This window comes from Callospermophilus lateralis, unplaced genomic scaffold (assembly GCF_048772815.1).
Source record: "Callospermophilus lateralis isolate mCalLat2 unplaced genomic scaffold, mCalLat2.hap1 Scaffold_45, whole genome shotgun sequence".
NCBI lineage: Eukaryota > Metazoa > Chordata > Mammalia > Rodentia > Sciuridae > Callospermophilus > Callospermophilus lateralis.
Window position 1 is genome coordinate 10,394,048 of NW_027514398.1, and position 21,313 is coordinate 10,415,360.

Consider the following 21,313-nt stretch of genomic DNA (forward strand, 5'->3'; position numbering starts at 1 on the left):
ATGCATTGTGCTATCCAAAAGACAGAAGCACTAGATGGGAATCACTTGATGCAAATCCTCTGGAATGATGGGACAGAGTCTCTCTACCCAGCTATATGGCTACAAGACAACTTCCAGTGCTCCCATTGCTACCTTCATTCTGCAAAAGCATGGAAACTTCTCCTGGAAACCCTTAATGTGAACATTGGTATTAAAGACCTGGAATTTGACAAAAAAGGCAATAACTCTAAAGAATCATTTCTTTGTCTTCCAAATAAATAAAGGGGCTAGGTTAAAATAAGTGAAATAACTTGTTTTTATGTTATTATGTATATTCCAACTATAGAATCATGTTCATGTAGTGCTCAATGCAAATTAATCATACTCAGTAAATGAAAGTATAAGCTATTATTATTCTACCATTTTTAATAAAATCTGCATTATTGCTCATTATTCTTTCCATGAATGGCATTGAAGACACAACTATGTCAGTGGTTCTGAGCCTCAGTTTATTCATTTGTAAACTAGGGATTCTAATAAAATTTGTTCGTAGTAATGCTGTCAGGACTCAATGAGATAAAATGGCTAAAAAAAGAATAGTTTAACATACTGCTCAACATACAGTGGACACTCAAAAAAATAGTACTGATGATTTTTTTAAATTTATCATTGTATTTTTTTATTAGTTAGTAGTTGTATAAAGTTTTGCCCTGAAAGAATAGTTCTCAAAATGAAATGAGACATGACCAAATTTACCAGAATTCTTAACAGAAGGGAAGATTTTAGCAGAAAGGGCATCCTTTTCCCATTCTTTCATCTTTGTCTCAACCTGAGGACCAGGTGTTCTCACTTTTATTAGTAATATTATTTCTGTCTCATTATCATTACTCTTTCTAATACCCTTGCCGGGAATCATAATTACTATCTAACGTCAATCTTCACAGAATATTTGGGGATCACAAGTTTAGACACTGTAGAAAAAGGACTTTGGGTCAAGCCAAATTCTACTTTTTACACAACTATTTTGGTGGACTCATCCTCAGATGTACAGCCTTGACTTGCAAGTGATAACTACATTCCCTGAATACCTTAAATAGCATTGAGAAATGATGCAACCAGAGAGGACACAATTATTTGGAAGTATAATGTACACTTAGGTGATATTTTCTTTCTATTACAAGGTAAATATCACATGGCCGAATGAGCATTGCAGTGAATTTGAAGCTGATCGGCTGAAGAAAAGATGTTTTTCCCGGAAGGCCAGAGCAAAACTTCAAGAAGAATTTTTTTTTTGCCAGGTAATCCTGCTACAGTCTTCAAAGCTACTTAAAACCATTACTATCAGTAAGGGTCTTTTTAAAATAATTATTTTAATTGTACATAATTGGAGGGGGTACTCTTTTTGATAATTTGATGCATGTATAAATATCAAATCAGGGTAGTTAGAAATTTTATGGTACATACTTATGAGATGCACTATGATATTTTAATACATAAATATCCAGATATGATCTGTATTTCTATCTCTTGATCATCACTTTGTAAGGATTTTATGGTAAGGAATTTGCTCAGCAACAAATTCAAACTCTGTGATTTTTAAAAAATAATATTGCCACTTATATAAAATGTTTAAAATGTTACCACTAAAGATTATTTGGGTCAAAATGAAAAGAAGTACAGAGGAGTTCTAAGACATTGAAAATAGGTGGAACAAAAAGAATTTCAGCAGACTGTGTCTTTATAGTCTAAAATTAAATCTGGCATCTCACTGGCACTTTGTAAGTGTTCCCTGAAAAGGAGCAGGATGAACCAGAGGCAGAATTCTCCTTAATAACTTTGTCTTAGTGCCAGAACAACACAAACAAGCCAAGCAAGAATTCCTAACCTGGTGTCCACAGATGGAATTATGTGATCAACGCACCCATAGAATGGTGAACACAGCATTAAGTATGAGTGTGAGTTGAGTTTGACCGAAAGTATATGTGTTCATTTGCATACCAGCACATTTGTCTGGAGAGCATGTATATGTGTCTCAAGGAGAATCTGTTGCCAGAAAAAATATTCAGAAAAGATGCAGAGGATGGATTCTGTAGAAAACAGAGGACTTGTTTTTGAGCTAATAGACAAAATAAAATGAAATACCTAAAACAAAGAGAAAGATAATTTTAAAGTATAATTGTCAGAGATACAGAATAATAGAGCTAATGCAGGGGCATTCCTGAGGGTGGGAGGAGTGCATGAAGTACTCTGCATCTTGAATATTTGTTCACATGGCTTAAAGGCTAACTTTCGCGAACAGGGTGATTTTTGTGTATTTGCTAGAACCTTGACTAATACGAACACACTAATGTGACATGTTCCCTTAAACTTTTTCTGCTACTATTAACTAGACATATTGAAAGTCTACCCCTTTCAGCAACCTTGTAGAATTCTGTAACACCTTTGTGGGAATTCTTGAGTCAAACACTAAAAAGAGATTTCACCTTACTCTTTCAAATTCTCAAAAATGTGGTAATTATCCATGGTTTTGAATGCTAGACTTAGAATACTTTACTGTGCATGTCACTAATTAATCACTGCACCAGATAGCTTTAACTTTTCCTGTGGTTGTCAGTACTAGGGTATGATAGTGTCCCCTTTGTCTTTAAGCATAGACCGATCTTGTCAAGAATTAATTTTCTCTGCTTGCTTAGTCTGACAATTCTGTAGCTGTCAAGGTTTTGTTCTAGTGTTTTGTGTCTAAACCACCAGGAATCCGTTTTTCCCTCTCTTCAATCCTGCTAGCTGGTTGAATACACATGAGTAGCCAGGGAAAAATGTTTTTTTTTCTGCTTTCTTCCAATGAGCACATTACTAGATTCTTCAAGGAGTATCCAGTTACACAACTTTATAGAAATTGTCTGGGTCAAATTGTAGTATCTCAAATGTATTATCTTTTATTTATTTTAGATTTCTTCTGGTACTCAAAGCATTTTTTTCTTAATTAAGCCCTAATTTTGTAATCCAGTTGGATTTTACTTTCATTTCCTTCAAGTTCTTCTTCAGATTATTTCAGGAAATAAAAGCCAACATTTTATTATTACAGCTTAAGCTTTTAAGAACTGTAAAAGGATATGGTCACCCCCTATTAACATTTCTTGATTGCAGTTTTACAGCTTACATTTCTCAGTACTATCAGGCAGTAGAAAAGTAGACATGATACTACACTCAGTTAAGTAGTGGAAAAAACTGATCACAATGACAGGCTGCAATAACAAATAATATAAGGAGAACTGGCTGTAATGTAGACACTGGAAAATACTTTAATGATTTAAAACAAGATCAGATTTTTAAAATATGTTCCCAAGATGTGCAGTTGGTGAGTAAAAGAAGACACTAATGGTTCATTTTGGGGATATTGGTTCTATGGCTTTTTGCCTACAGAATTTGATACTCTATTTCATTGTCATTGCATATTTTTAAACATCAGTACTCCAGGGAACCTAAAATTGAGTTACATTTGTGGAAGGATTTTGTTTTGAATCTCAATAGCAATGACTCCTCCTATGCTTTTCCTAAGAGTGAGGGCCATAGGATTTTTAAAATCTGGAGTCAAGATGCAGAGCACTGGCCTTGGTCTTCTCCTGGAATGAGCTGTTGAATACAAAATTAAAAAGGCAAATGATAATCAGCTGTGGGATGGATTGTGGGACAGTCATGGGACAGACTAACATGGAACAGTCACAGTTAAAAGGAAGATGTGGATAATAATCACTTTTCCTTAATTTCTATTTAGTGGTGTACCAATTTTGTGCTGGGGAATCTGTAAGAAAATACCAAAATAGAAAAATCATTTGTGTCCATCCTTTAGCACTTATCATGTCTAGTACAGAACAAAGTCATGAAAACAAGTAAGCAGAGTACATGAAGTATATTGAAGCATGAAGTGAAGGTAAATGGTGACCCAGAAGAAGGAATTTGAGGAGATGGGGTAATGATGCTTGAGCCAGCTTCTGAAGAATTCATCAGAGCATGCTCTGCTTGCACATAGGGAAGACCAGAAAGACCCAAGAGTGAAGAGTGGGTGTTTGGGCCTCTGCATCTCCTTGCATCATAGCTGGGACACGCCTAGAGTATAATTCTATAGTCACTCTATAAGGTCCCACAGTGCTGAACTCATTGCCAAAAGCTATAACCCACTCACTGAAACTCTTTCCACAGGCTTTCTACTCTCTTGCATCCCCATCACTTATTAGTATTTCCAGGGCTAACTCTTTAATAAATTATTCATCTTTGAATCCTCCTCTCAGGAATACCTCTTAAGAGACGACAAGCAGCCAGAATCTTGAAAGACACATAGAATTCCCTGAACACAAGGTGAAAGAATATCCAAAAGAAAGCAATCTCTCAAACAGTGCTGGAAAAGATAATCAAAGCCCTATTTCCTTCCTTTCAGGTGCCTTTTCTCTAATAGCAGTCAGACTTTAGTTTTGGTAGGGCCCTTCCAAAGTATTCCTAGAAAAGACAGTACAAGATTGGCTGATGCTCTTGATGCCATCTCATAGCCAGAAGCTGAATTCAGTGCAGGTAGACAGAAGGTCCTAAACTTCTGAAATAACACATTGCAAACCAATATGCTGTGCTCATAAATTTTTAGCTAAATAACTTCTTTGTGTCTTCTCCCTTTTGAAACATAACTCAGGCCCCTGGAATGTGGTGCTTAACCTTCAGAAGGAAACCTGTACAAATGGTTCCTTGAAAGCCAGTATGTGGCCTGTTCATAAATTTTATGATGTGTTAAGCACATGTTCAAGGAAGCATTTATTAGTAAGACCATAAGTTAAATTAGGAAGAGTGGTTCATATCTTAAATATGCCATCATTTTCCATTCAGTTCATGTATTCATACCCAAGCGTGAAACTTAAATTTGTTTTTAATGTATTCTCTTGGCAAATGATTTACTCTGGTCAGATGTATTTTCTTTTGGCTCCCCTGATAGTTAGGTTTTGCAGTTGGTAGGAAATAGGAAAATGTTCTTAAATTACTCTTTCAAGGTTAAAGTTTTAATATTGTGTGCAGATATCACAGAATAATTTTCCTGTTAGAGTTAATGAAATAGAATACTATTGCCTCTCTGTGAAAATTGGCATTTTATATTCAAGAGAGCATGATGAATTTGGAAACTGGCTAGTTACAGGACTATCTCTAAAAGTCACATTTAGTATATGTTTGAGTGGTTCATATTCAGTAATAGATTCTTTGATGGGCTGTGTCCCTTGGTTTTGGATTTCTGCAAAGCTCCTACAACGGCATTCCAAAATGAGAGCTATGGTTAAAAACATTAGAAGTTCTACAGAACTTAAAAACTATTGCAATTGTGTTTTTGACATTAACATTCTGAAAGCTGTAGGTTTTTTATAATGTGGTCTTTGCTGTATATTTTATTGACAGGCTTGTTTCTTTCCAGAGTCTCTGATATGTAATATGCTTAATTTTACATATCTAAAGAGTAACATTTATTACAAGAATCTAAATCTTTCCATATTGCTAAAATTAAAAATAGTGGAGTTTTGTGTGTATGAATTATTTTATAATGGAAAAAATAACTCATATGTAAATAAAAATTCTTGCAAAGGTGTTATAAAAAGTATATTTTCAAGAAAAGAAGAAAATATGCTATAAATATATATATAGTATGTTCCTTAAACAGAGTTTTCTAAAATATACAAAGAAGTCATAACACAAACTCAAAAGTTTTAAAAACAATTAGATCTTGTGAAAAAACTTTTAAATCTCTGTTTATTATATCTTACTATCACACAGTCACTGAAACTCTCTGAAAGGTGATACTGGCCTTAAATAAAACCAAAAAGGAATGGATCAGTGAAATGCATTGGCATGAATTAAAGAAGCTAAAGTTAGCTGATTTTTAAATGTGCAAAGCTTTGGTTCATTTCACAAAAGGTAAATAGTGATGTTGTTGCAGGGTTGTGCAGTGAGTCCTATTCCTAATGTTTTCTCTGCATTTAAAATTCTGTCAGGGAGCCAAGGTTTAACGTTAAATGCCCATGCTCAAACAAGTTCAGACAAAGTGTTCCTCATTTAACTTGCCCTACTTTCTGTATTACCTAGTAGACTTCCTTTATAAAGGTAGGACAAGCTATGGACATTTAGACATAGGATTCAAAAATGCCTATGATGACAGCACTTCAAGGTATCAAGTGTTTATGTACAATTTTTGAAATTACAGACCTGGGGACCTGTCACCTGGATTTGACCAGTTCTGCAAATCATTAGCTATGTGCCTTAGACATCTAATTCCTTCATTATAGCATGGAAATTCTGAAAGCATCCACCCCATGTATTTGTTGTGGAGCTAAAAAAATGTTTTTAAAAATTGTAGCACTGGGATTACTCTTAGAAAGTATTCAGCAAATAGTAAATATTTTTATTGTCATTATAGGTCTACTCTGTGCCAGGCACTATGTTAAACGCCTTGCATAATCTCATTGCATGGTCACAAAAGACCTACAAGATAAATATAATTGTCCCTGATTTACAAATTAAAAAACTGAAACTCAGAGAAGAGCCCCAAAAACTTGCTAGTAAGAAGAAGAACAATGAATAAAACCCATATGAGGACATCCAAGTTCTGCCCTTGCCTATATGTCACCAGTCATATGTGTCAATTTAAATTGAAATTAATTAAAATTTAATAAGGTAAAAAATAGTTTTTCAATTCCATTAGCTGGATATCAAGTCTCAACAGCCATTAGTTGCTAATAGCTATGGCACTGGATGTTGCAGATAATAGAATATTCCCATGAATTCAGAGAGTTCTAATGAATATCACTATAATCTATACCAGTCTGTTTAGGCTGACTTCTAATAGCAAAAAATGTGTTTTCTAAAAATTATAATAAATTTTCCTTAATAAGTTACAAAACCTTGGTGATAAAGACGATGAATTTGTTATAGATACACATATACACAGTAGCTAATTCCATCCAACAGGCTGCATAAGAATGGAAAACATGTATTTGCACAAATTAGCACCGTGCCAGAATACTAGAAAAATTCTCAGGGTAGTTTAGGCAAATTTTTACCCAATGATAAAAACTAATGGTAATGGGAAATCTAAAGCCAGTATGAAAATGCCAAATGATTCTCTAACATTCATCCAGTTCTAGTACCATGTGGATCCCTAATTTTCTTCTGAGACTCACTAAGGTAAAAATGTTCTCACATTTTGTTTTAATTAAGTTTCTGAATATAGTCTGTATAGAAATTAACTTTAGAAGGAAGATGGTGACTGGTTATCTACTCCCATAACACTGATATTTGCCCCAGGAAATTTTTCTCCTTGCTGGAAACCAAATGACCTTCCTAGGCAGGCAATCAATATTTAATACACATGGCATTTATCATCTTCTTTTTGCAGACCTTTTTGATTGACATCAGGTATTACAATGTAGGGCTTAAAATGCAATGAGTAAATGGGAGTGGTAAAGCAAACAGCCACATAATTTAATATTCAAAACAAAGCCAAGTAGATTCCTCCTTTGAACAGAGTCTCTTTCATATAAAGCCAACGCTGTTTGACTTTAGAAGAAAAAATATTTGAGGCATGAAGGAACAGACCTGAGTAACATCATGCATGTAAAAGAATAGTTGGCATTATAGAGAGAGTTTTAGATAAAGATCAGAAGACCTGATACCTCTTAAACATTCATCAATTATGGTATCTAACCTATTGTGTATTTTATTTATATATTTGTTGGTATGTTATAATGGTGGTATCTGTTCTTAAATTCTCATATATACACACAGCATAACAATATAATCTGGTCAATTTAAATCCTCAGTGGCTTTCTTTTCTTTCCCTCTTCCTTTTCCCTGAACTCCTTCCTCTACCTCTACTGGTTTTACTGTGTTTTAATTGTTAGCTTCCATGTCTGATTCTCCCATAGACTGTGAGCTCCTTAAAACCTACTGCCTATCTATAGTTGATTGTGACATGGTAAAATGTTGGGTTTATTGAAAAGATAAGTGAACAAATAATTATTGGGTAGCTAATATGCTCAAGAGATGCCATCCTACTCTCAAGAAAAAAAAAAAAACAATTAAGGTAATTATCCTGAAACCTCCATATCTCATGGTTTCTATTGCCTCATCCAACCTTCTCTGGTCTAATGCAACATGCTTTCTTTTGCCAAGATGACTTGGTTACTATTTTGGTTAGTCCCACAGAGTTAAAGTGAAAAATTAGGAAACAGTAACTTGGTAAATCTTTTACTTGCTAAGATGATGTACTAAGTCAATTGAGCCTTTAGAATCTCTTCAATACTAAAGAGAATTAATGCATCTGAATTAATGTATCTGCCAGGTAAGCTTAGTTTGGAATTTAGATCTTGAAAATTCTAGTTCATTATGCAAGCTTTCATGATTAACAACCCAGAAACATTGGCAATATATACATTAATCACTTAATTTGGACTTCCTGAATAAACTCACCTACTCATTCCTGCAAATGTCCTCATACAGCTAGCTGGTAGAAGAAGAAGAAGTAGCTCAATAGCTGCCTATATCTTTCCACTACTGAAGCTACTGATTCCTGAAATAACTCCTATTTCTGAAGAACCAGCCATGATGACACCAAAGAGAAAATGACTTATAATTCACAAGTACAAGTGGCACTGAGCCATTCTCCATTCTGAGGGCTCTGGGGTTGGTTTCCATAATGTGGTATATTCCTCTGTTAGAAAAGGGAGTGCTGCCCAGGATAATATTGAGATCATATGTTCTCATTCTATCACTTGTTAGGAAGGTTTGCCTTTCTAAGGCAATTTCCTTCCCAAGAAAGGAAGAAATGATATGGATTAGCTAGCATTTGGTCCTTCCTGAATCAGTTGTTAGTATCTGAGTTTTTTCCCTAGGAAAAATTACATTTCCTCAGTGCTCCATTTCATTTGGCAAAGCCTAGTTTGCAAATCAAATACTTTTTACATTTGTTTTTCATTATGTTTTCTCAGATCAACATTTTGATAAGTAATTAATCAATAGGAAGGAGAGGGTTAAGGAAAGGCATTGACTTTTATATCCTGCATATCACCTCCAAAGCCATCTATGCCTCCCAGGAACACACCTTCATCTTCCCTTCACTATGACCAACTCTCACTGACTCCAAAGAACAACATGATCCCAGATACAGTCTTATAGATTTTAATCAGGTGAAATAAGAGAAAGAAAGGACTGTACCTACCCTCCTAACAGAATAAGCATATGCTGTTCTAGTCCACCATTCTGATTTTATCATCCATTTTGAGTTAAGATATAGAACTTAGCTGTTAACACTCACAGTGTCTCAGGGTCACTTCTAACCAGTATCCTAAAAGGGAATTTCTAAGAACAAAGTTAAACAACATTCCCTCAATAAATGTAGTATGCTGAATACTGATTTTGTGCCAGACACAGTTGTAGTAAGAGGCATATCATAGAATGGCATGGCTCCCAGGAAGCAAGGCCTGGTGACAGGCATTTCTGGTAAAACTAGCATTTAGTAATCTCCATGATCAATCAAAGATCAACTCTAGTGATCTAGTCCCTTCTCTAAGGTTCCTGTCTTATATTAAACAAATGTAATCTCATATGATTTCATTTCCTTAATTCACAGAACATCAATACTGGGGTTCAGAGCTCCAGCTACCTACTCTAAGTTTTGAAGATGTTTTAAAAAATGATGAACATGCATACAAGTGGCTCTCCAGCCTTAAGAAAGTAGGCATTGTGCGACTCACGGAGCATCTAACAAACTTGGGAAAATGATTGGTTTCCTCTATCTCGCATTTTAAGGATGAGTTACCAAATGTTTTGTATTCTACCATCACAAAGACAGTTTGATATATTTCCCAAAGCGGGTATGCGTTTGGTTGAAAATACAGTAATGTCCATGTTGTCTTAGGAAGACACATGGAAAGAAGAGTCTAAAAGAAGGATTTCTCTAAGAATGACTAGAATTTTTAAAGAGCCCAAAAGCTCAAAGACCTCAGGTAACAAAGACATCAGGCTAGTTACAGGTGGTATATTACTCAAGCTGCCATAACAAAATACCACAGAGTGAGTGATGTAAACAACAGGAATTAATTTTTCTCACAGCATCTGGAAGTCCAAGATGAAGGTAGTGACTGACTAGCTTAGTTTATGGTAGGGCTTCTTTTACTGGTTTTCCCCTGATTCTCTTGTTTTTCTCTATGTGGCCTTTCCTTTGTGCACAGCATACTCCTACTGTTCCTTCCTCTTCTTATGTAGACAACACGCCTTCTTGGATTAGATACTACCCATAAAATCTTTTTTAACCTTAATTACCTTGTTCAAGGCCCTATCTCCAAATACATTGGATGTTTGAGTTCCACAGATGAATCTGGAGGACACAATTAAATTCAAAACAGGTGGGATTAAAGATTGTGTTTCTCTAAGACTTTTAAAAAGCACTCAACTTCATTAATGTTAAAGTCGATTAAAGTTCTACCTCTCAAGACTTGGCATAAAATAAAGTTAGATCCTAGGGAATTGAAACCAGCCACCAGATGTAAAAAGATAAAATTAACATCCAGAAATTTGAGCCTATGTGCTTTAATGTAACAGGAAATATAATTAATTTTAACTATGGTATAAGAAGCTATTTTCATAAGAATTTCCTACATTAACATTAATTATGACATATCTGAAAGGGAGGGGAGTGGGTATAACTGAATTTCTAACGTTAGGGTGAGCACCTCATGCAAGATGGATATGATTATTTTTGGACTCAGAGCATTGGAAGTGGGAGAGACCGAAAACTAGTGGCACAGAAGCTGTACTCAGATATGTTTGGTTTGGCACACATGATGTTGAAAGAAAATGGAATTAGTCGTCAACACTTAAAAACTGGAAGTCTTTAAATGTTTATGGATCTGCCTTTTTCTTGAGAAATCAAATATAGGAACAACTGAGCCCACAAGCCAGCATATGAACAGTCTGCCAGACACAAGTAGAGGCTGTGCCTGGAAGAGTTTGCCAAACACCACCACCCCTCCCAGGCCTTAAGGGCCTTGATAACATTTGAATTTGCCACCCCAACCTAGAGTAAGACATTATTTTACATAAAAAAAAGCCATCAGAGGGGCTGGGGATGTGGCTCAAGCAGTTGCGTGCTCGCCTGTCATTTGTGCGACCCAGGTTCCATCCTCAGCACCACATACAAACAAAGATGTTGTGTCCGCCAATAACTAAAATATAAATATTAAAATCTCTCTCTCTCTCTCTCTTTCTAAAAAAAGGCATCAGAAAAATTTATTCAACTTCCTTTAATAAATTATGCAAGTTTATTAATGGCAGAACACTCTATCTACCGTGTTGAGACTTGAACAACCTAGTCTCCATCTCCTTCCTAAAAATTTGTTTGTGCCATTAGTATATTTACATCATATAAATTTTTTTTGCATCCCTTCCATCTGCAAGAATTTGGGCTGCCATAAAAATTACATCACTAACAACAAAGGAAATAGGAGAAATATACTTGAAATCATTAAGAACTTCAAGTGTATTATTTCTTTAATTCTTACAAGATCTCTGAAATAGATATTACCCACCAATTCACTGACAAGGAATCTGGAACCCAAAGAATTCATTTGTAACCCAAGTAATAATAAAGGAATGAAAAAGTGTAAATTTGGGCTTTCCTCTTCATGTTTCCAATGTTAATATATATGCATTTGGTCACTATAATTAAACAAAACATTTCAAAATAAATTTATATCAGTTTCTATTTGCTAATAACACTTTTGGATATATTCCAACACATTGCACAATTTTATAACAATGAGCAAATTCAGGGGCTCTTTTCTGGAGTTCCCTAACTCCACCTGTCCATCCACCCATCTCACTAGAGCTCAGAATCTTAGTCCTGATTTATGATTTGTCTTTTGTTTTGTTGTGTTTCTACAAGTCCTATAAAAGGACTGAATAACTTGCCACTATCTAATGTTGTGAAACTTATTGGAATAAATATTAAAGGTCTGTTGTCAAAACAAATCAGACCTCCTACTACTATTCCATTCCCTATATCCAGGGATTTCTCATCTAACTAACAACATTGATATGCCCCATCTCACCTTCCACAGATGATCAGATTTCTTCCCAGAGTCTTTCAAACAATACACAAGCGGAGAAATGCCTTTTTTTGCCACATGACCCCTAATTCCACCAAGGATTACCAAAATCAATCTATCTCTCTCTCTCTCTCTCTCTCTCTCTCTCTCTCTCTCTCTCTCTCTCTCTCTCTCCTCCCCCCTCCCTCTCTCTCTCCCCCTCTCCCTCTCTCTCTCCCCCTCTCCCCCTCTCCCCTCCCATTTTTCTTCTTTACAATTTTTTAATTCTCTACCTCAAGAACTTAGAAAAGAGTTTTGTTGTTACTGCTGTTGTTTTGTTTGCTTATTTTTTTTTTGCTGTTGTTAAGAGAGTGAAATATGTGAATATCTTCTCCAAAGTCATCCCTATTTTCTTGTCCTCTTCACCGTAATGTGGCAAAGTGATATTGAGATTTGGGTAATATGTGATTTAAAATAATATCAAGGAATATCCCTTAGCATGCTAATGTCCCTTAATATTCTGAATTAGCTAAAAGAGGGGGTCTCAACCAGGACTGAATACTGGAATAACCAGTTTTTAAAAGTCACACATCTGGGTCCTATCTCCAAAGATTTTTTTTTAAACAGGGCTGATATTTGATCTAAGTAAATTTGATTTGATTTAAAAACCAAGCAGATGAGCCATGAGCAATGGCATGTGCCTTTAATCTCAGATACTCAGGAGGCTGAGACACAAGAATCACAACTTCAAGACCAGCCTGAGCTAAAGATTTAGTGAGATCCTATCTCAAAACAAAAGGAAAAAAGGGGGCTAGGAATGTAACTCAGAGGTTCAATATCCAGTGATGAAAACAAAAACAAAAACAACCCATCAAGTAATTCTCATGTGCTGCCAAAGTTGAAAACCTCCAAATGAAAGGAAGGGTTACTTAAAGGCAGATCTCAATTGCAATAGAAGTTGAGTGTTTTACATTCTCTGAACTCTCAACTCTATGCACTAAATAGCATGGATCAAGTTCTTCTTTCTATGTTGGTTATGTCTGGGCATGGCTTATCTTTGTAACAGAATTGACACCTGCTTTAAACAAGGTCACTATCTTTCAGATATTTGTTTCTCTATTGTAAATTGTTTTACTCTTGTTTGAAAAGCAACTGGCTGATGAGTGAGCAAATGGAACAAATAAATGAAGGCTATAAATAATATAGAAGAGGGATTATCAAATATAGAAGAAAATCAGAGAAAGGAAAGTGAGAGCCAGTTCAATGGAAACTTTGATTTTCATGCAAATTTGTCAAGAAACTTTCTGAGGGTTCTTGCTTAGATGCCAAAAACAACAGTAGCTTGTTGTAGGTATCAATTTCACATGCCTCCTAGGGAAATGAATACTCATCTTCCACTTTTCCATTCAAATAGCTACTAGTTTGGGCTGGGGTTGTTACTCAGTGGTAGAGTGCTCCCCTAGCACGTGTGAGTGAGGCCCGAGGTTCTACCCTCAGCATCAAATAAAAATAAATAAATAAAATAAAGATATTGTGTCCAACTAAAAAATAAATATTAAAAAAAAAAACAGCTAGTAGTTTGGAGAATTTTAAATGCATGGGTCCAAAATGAGAAATGAGAATAGCTAATTTTAGTTCTTGGCTGTCATCTGAATTGTTAAATGTTTGATTGGAAGAAAAAACAAATGTGATTCCAGAATTTCACATAGTATTCATGTAAAGGAGGCAAGAAATAAGTGTTTTGTGAATAAATGCATTTCTAGATATTTTTAAAGAATTATAAAAATGTAGATGAATACAGTTATTATTAGAGCATTTCATAATCATAAACTTCTGTTCAACTAAGTCAAAATGATAATAGATTAAGGAAAAAAAGCACACATATCATTTTCCACATCTGCGTTTTCTCAGATTCTTGCCATTATTTTGTCATCATATCATCTAGGCAATATTTTTTTTTATGTAACTATGTGAAATTCTTAGTAACCCTAATGCCTTGATGATGAAAGCTTTCCCGGAATAGAAATAAAGAGCTAGTAAAGAAAATTCCACTCTCAATTTTGTTAAATATTGATCATGAGAGTAGTATATATTAAAAAAAAGTCTACCTTTTTCGAATAATTTAAACCTTTGGTTTTCAGTAATGTAGTTTTTACAGAATGGAGTAAAAATTCTCATCCCATTTCTTCCCCATCCCACTTAAAAAAAAAGATAACAATAACTTTCTGAAGCCCTTTTGGGAAAGGTGATATTGGTGAAAAAAACTATCTGAATTTTGTAACATGATTTAACCCAATAAGTAGTCACCATAAGCTAGCTTCTATCTGTATACTGATATCTTCAATAACTACATCAAATATGCATCCTACAAATTAAACACTTCCCCCACACACACCAAAAACAAAAAACAAACAAACAAAAAAAAACACTACGATTGCTCTCAAACAGAATTTTTAAAAAATACTTTATGTTTGGCATTTTGTTCTAAAATAGGGCTGAGTCTGGAAATGGTGGTCTAATCCAGATCATGTCTTTAGTATTAACTCAATGCAGGGGGAGTTATCTGTCATGAAATTTTAGTGAAAAGAGAATGCATGTATGCTGAGATACTGAAGACTTCCATTGGGGCAAAACAATAAAAATTCATTTCTTAACATTGTTAACCTAAGTCCTCAGTTTAAAAATTAACCTTGTCAGCAACTCAAAATGACTTCTTCATCAAAAAGTTGAGTGGATGAAAATCACCTTTCAACCTTAGCTAGAAAAACTATTTTCCTCCTAGAATTGAGCTCAGAAGTTCAGACTTGCTTTTTTTTTCTCTAAGAATGTATGATTGGCTGGTGCAAGCAATTTGCATTGTTAACACATGGTTAATATGTGTAGCACAGGGCTTGAGTGCTAAGAATAATGGGAGGAAAATGAAAATGCTCCTTCTGAAATATTAAGAATCATATGAAGAAGGCAAGAGACAGTAACAAAAGGGGGTAAAAGAAAGTAAACATACATATCTTGGTAATTGTCAAATTTTATCTTGTGGAGCATTACACAGAAACTGGACAATGGCTTATTACTTATAAGGCCACAAGCTGTCATAGAAAAATATAAATAAATACTTTGGAACTCTTCTTTCCAAAAGTTTGGGAAAGAATTGAGGACTGAACAGCCCACAGCATCTGCATTGCATTACTACCCAGAGAGCTGTCTAAAGAACCAACAGGGAAATAAGTTTAATCATGGCTTTACTGAAAGCTATTTGTAGGTAATAAGTGGACTTAAGCTCTTTATGTAATTTCCCAGATCACTCTGATTCTCCTCCAGTGAGGACTCTCCTCTTTCTAAGGGAGTATGTTAATACCTGTCTCACACTTTGAGGCCCTCAGAGGACAGTTTGCTGGGAAATGTGACCACTGCTACCCAGTTTTGCAACTGTGTGAGTGCCTTCAGCATCCTTCATCAGATGAATTTTTAAAAAGTCAACAAATATGTTTCTAGTGGGCTGTTTGTCAACTAGCACAGCCAGACCAGTTACAAATTAACAATATTGAAATTGTTGTCCCTGGGGAAGACAAGGATATAGGCTTTCCAGCATCTACTGGATTTTTGCTAGCATTTCTGAAAGGTGTTTGAATGCCAGCCCAGCAGCATTTTATACATTAGGCTATAATTAGAGATCTAGGATGTCTAAGTAAAAAAGATTCTTAGTCCTTGGCACATGGCCCTTAGCGTTTGGGGGAGTTCAGAAATAAAGTTTGTTCCTGCTTGAGTGGCTCGTGATTTGTGCCCAGCCAGACTGAGGCACATTACAATTCTTATTACACATATAAAGCACAGTTTTTCATATCTCTGGTTGTATACATAGTATATTCACACCAATTTGTGTCTTCATACTTGGACTTTGGATAATAATGATCATCACATTCCACCATCATTAGTTTCCCCATGCCCCTCCCTTGCCCTCTAACCCCTCTGCCTTATCTAGAGTTCATCTATTCTTCCCATGCTCACCCTCCCTGCCCCACTATAAATCAGTCTCCTTATATCAAAGAAAACTTTAGGCATTTGGTTTTTTGGGAATGGCTAACTTCAGTTAGCATTATCTTCTCTAACTCCGTCCATCTACCTACAAAGGGCAAACACTCTTAAGCACCACCCAGATCAAGAAATGGAACGTTGCCAGCCATTCCAAAACCCATCCATCTGTCCCTACCAAAACCAAACTTCATTTCTCTTCAAATGTAATGACTTTCCTGAATTTTTGTGGTATTTGACACCTTCCTAATTTAGAGTATTATCACCCACATGTGCATCTCTCTGCACTATAGTTTCCCTACTTTGTAATTTTTGTGTCTTTTTCAACCCTTATAACCAGTTTAAGTAAATATATTTACTGCTCAGCAGAAATTCTGAGTAAATTAATCTGTATTTATTTTGATTGTCTAAAGCCCATTCTCTTGCAAATTTCTCAGGAAGTTCTAATGGGAACAGCATTCCCTGACTCCTTATATGTTGACAGCAGTGTAAGGTCTGTATTTATACTTGAAATTGGACTTGGCTAAATATAGAAATCTTGACTCATAGGGTCTTATGTCAGTATGGTTTATTGGTAATCTAATTTTCTTTTCCTTTTGCGTAATTTGACATTTTTATCTGGATGATGAATAGACTTTTTTTCTTTAAAGTGTGTTTATCTTACAGACTATGTCTTTTTTATTGCTCTTAGGCAGTTTATTTGTGCAGTTTCAATTTTTTTTTAATTTCAAGAAACTTTTCTTGAATTGGAGTTCTCAGCATTTGTCCTTTTTTTAGTGATTGTTCTGTTCTTTTCAGAACCCCTACTATGAATATATTAAGTCATCTCCTTTGCCTGTCCTCTTGTTACTGTTTCTTAGATCCATTTTATCTCTTTTTTTTTGTTTTTGATATTTAAATTTTTCTCTCTTTTATCACATGGTTAAAAGGAATTTGTACTGAAAAATCCTAGGCTGAATTCCTGACATTGGAGGTCCCAGCAGCCCAGATTTTGCCATCTACCACCTTGAGAGGCCAATCAGACAGACAAAAGTGGTGGTGACGAAAGAGAATGTATTTAGTGTGGCCACAATGGGAAGAAACAGGAGAAGCAACTTTCTAAGCCCTGTCTTTGGGGTCCTGACAAAAGCTCCAGGATTGCATTGAGGAAGGAGAAAAGCAGGGGCCAAGAAATATGCAGAGTCCAGGAGTCGTGGTCACACTGTAATCTGGTTGATCATTATATGAGGTCTGATTCTATGAGAGCCCGTTGGCATCCGGTAAATTATCTTTGCTTGAGGATGTTTCCTGTAATGAAATTAGTGCTCCCACTCTGTGTTCGTCAGCTTTTCATCCCTGTGACCAAAACACCCCATCAAAATAACTTAGAGGAAAAACAATTCATTTTAGCTCACAGTATCTAAGGTTCAATTCATGGTGGACGAACTCCTTAGCTCTGGGCCCAAGATGAGCCAGAACATCATGAAGGAAGGAAGGATGGGAAAGCTGTTCCACTGGCCAGGAAGTAGAGGCAGGCTGCTGAGAAGTGGCTGCTGGGAAAAACAAGCCTACCAGGGCCCATCTTCCTGGACCCAACTCCTCCAGCCATGCCCTACTTGCCTACAGTTACCACACAGTCAATCCTTTTATACTAGGATGGACTGATTAGGTTACATCTCTCACGACCCAATCATTTTTACCTCCAAACATTCTTACACTAACCCAGGAATGTTTATAGGACAGCTCACATCCAAACTATAACAAGTTTAGGAGGGGGAGAGAGCAGCCTTGTTTCCAGTCATAGGGTGTAAGCCCAGAGGGCTTGCTATTCCCAAAATTTGAGATAAACTGGGAAGTATCTAGAAGAAGAACAAGTTAGAAAGGCAAAAATGGAGTGAGTTGGGACAACATCTGTGTCCTCCTTCAGCCTTACCTATAAGGCTTATTTGATCATACATTCCTTCTTGTTTAGTCTTTGTTTGTTTAATGATTGTTTGTTTTCTTTCCTGACTTTATCACCCTAATTTTAAGTCTTTGATTCTGATGTATGTTATTCTTTATATACTGTAACATTTTATTAAGGACTTTTGAATTCATTAGAAGTCATGGTAAGTAGAAAACAGAAATTGGAAAACTAAAATATTATCATCTTCTGAGGTGTATGGCCTTGTGACAGATACTGTCAGTAAATATGCTATTTTGTTACTTGTTTGTTTTATTCTTAAAATGTTTTTATTTTAAGGCTTAATTACATTTGGTTATTAATTTTACATGAAATTAGTTTTCTTTTTTTTTTTACTATTAAAGGGAGATATGATTCAGAAACTTTTTTAAAACTTATGATTTTAAGCTCTTTTTCAAAATTACAGCTGATAACGTTCTGAGACCTGATTTCCTCTCCTTCATGTTTATATGGCCCTTCTTTTTGTTTCATCTTTATTGAAAATGCATTGCTCAATTTGGAGGGGTTTTTCCCGCCTCAGAAAAAAAGACTTGCTATGAAAAAGAGGTTTGTCTGGTTAGTTTCTAGAATTCACAAGGCCCAGATTACACTGATCCCTAACCCTGGACCTCCCATACTCAGCTATACTGGAATGTACAAATCCTCCCCACCCCACCTCAACGCATTTACTTACCATCCTCAAATTGTTCTACTGAACTTACTAGTGAACATCTGTGAGTGATATGAGAATGTTTTAGATATGTCATGTACCCCAGTGCTTCCTTCTGTTTCTTCTTGCATTGTTGCTTATCTCACTTAGGTCTTGTGACTTTGGAAGGTTTATCTCTATCCACTTTTATTTTGGGGTTATGGGAGTATCTTGTCACCTAATTTTGGTTTAGATATTGTTCATGAGTTTTAAATTTTTTATTCTAAATATTCTGTAGGAGGAATTCAGAGAGGTGTAAAAAAATGTATATCACTCTCAAAACTCCAGAATCCTTCTTCTTTTCATCAAATCTTTGTTTCATGGAGATTTCAACATTCATTTATTTAATGGGTTGAATCGAGCAACGCTATACATCAGAAACGTTATTTTTGTGTTTGTACCTTTTATTTGAGGATACTCTCAGCCTAAAATTGTATAAAGCCATTATTTTTCAGATATGAATCAATGTAAAATATTAACTCTAATATAAGTAGAACTGGAACCTTTTAAAACAGGACTCTAGAAATTTGCCATGTACTGATATAAAAACAAAAAAAATCTAAAATACTTCCTTAGAATGGAAACAATAACAATTATTGATATAAGAAATTATTTGTGATTTCCATATACTCAAAATATATCATTGACTAAGATTATAGTTTTTAAACAACCAGTAAAATAATGTGAAATAATGCAATTTACAATTATAGCATGCATGTCTTCAATCAACACATTTTGGCAGTGGGTTAAATACTACCAGATAAAGAAAATGTTTGAACCCAATTCCCTAAAGTAATGAGTTGTTTTGTAACATTTTATAGCACAACAAGGGAAACAGAAATTTGAACAGAAACCAAGAAGAGTCATAGAGCAAACCCTGACCATACTTTATTGGACTTCTCTCATTTGCTTTCAGAGGAAGTGGGCCTTCCTACTTTCTATTTCTCCTGTGGAGGTAAATCTACTCCATCTTCAGAAAACCATTTATTCTTTATTTCTTCACTCATATAACACTTGGTTCTCTAGCTTGGGAAGATAAATTACATCAACTTGACTTCCAAGTAGATTTCCAAGTAATTTCTGGATATTGCAATCACTGTGTCTTTTCTATTTATTTCTGGATCCCCAGTTTCTAGCTCATTGTAGATGTATAATAAATGATAATGGAAAAAAAATAGATACCTGGAGCTCTAGTGAATGACTGACTATATCTGGTAGTTCAGATGCAAATGTTACAACTATAATCTGCAATATAATATTTCTTTCCACATGTAGCTTTAAAATTATTTTTTAAACTTTAGCTGGAGAATCATTATCCATTTTGAAATTTAAAAATGGCATATGGGCATTCTGTTTTGGATCCAATGGAATAACAATGTTCAAAATAAGGAATCTTGCATAATCTGATAAGAGTTTGCAGTAGGTTCATTGGAGGTTGTGTTTGCTGGTAATAATAAATCCAGGTTTGCATACATAGAGCATCTTGTCACATAAAATTTATTACAAAAAAGTTTACAAATTAATTCAACATGATTTTCCAAGTACAAAGTATAACCAAAAGACTGTAAAAAGATATAAAGAACAAATTCAGTAAAAACAATATTAAAATATTCCATAAGCACTAAAGAATTCAAATTTGTCCCAAAATACTATTGATATCATGAATATCTATGACCAGACATCGTGTTTGGGTAAATCTAGTAAATTAGCATTCAAGACAACCCAACAACATATTTTCTAAAAATCAATAAAGTATAAGAGGTTTTAATAGAATTCTTGAAGAAATAAATGTCACTGAAAAAACAAAAGCAAATGTTTTAATAAAATGTTGTGAATGACAAGAAACACTTAGGCATCTTTAGTTAAAGCAGGAATACTTGCAAATAAAACATGCAATTACCACATTAGCACAATAGCAACCGAGTCTATACCACTGGATTATGATGTCATATTGAGTTGTCTCTTCAGTTTTAAAACTGCTGTAATAATGGCAATTCTCAGTCATCTTCTTGGGTTCTTGCTTTACCTAGAACAATATTAGAAAGTTCTGGGGAGTGATAGTGGCCAAATTATATTATTACATTTTGTGCATATACAAATATGTAACAACAAATTTCATCATTATTTACAACTATAATGCATCAATTAAAGAGTGGAGGAAAAGGGCTGGGGATATAGCTCAGTTGGTAGAGTGCTTGCCTTGCATGCACAGGCCTTGGGTTTAATCCCCAGCACCATAAAAAAAGTGGGGAAAAAAAATTAGAATCTGTCTCTAATGAGAAGCTCATGTATATGTGCATCATCTTATTAAGACCTTACAAGTAGGCTTTAAAAATAATTTCTACACAGGTCATTGCATCATGTGTGTTTGCTTTGTATTTTTTCCTGAATTTTCTTGGAGATTTAGGTTTGGGATGGATAAGTAAAAACTTAAAAGTCACAGACAATAGACATCATATTGTTTGCCATGATTAATTTCTACAAGGATGTTGAAAGGAAGACTGGATGACATTTTAAGGGGTTTTCCAAACTCATGCTATAACCATTAGAATGTTTTATGGTTGGAAT

General features: G+C 35.0%; 1 pseudogene; it reads left to right on the forward strand.

Annotated features, from left to right (window-relative positions):
* The window catches only part of LOC143388809 (gamma-butyrobetaine dioxygenase-like), a 37,128-nt pseudogene continuing 15,815 nt past the window's right edge, over positions 1 to 21,313 (forward strand).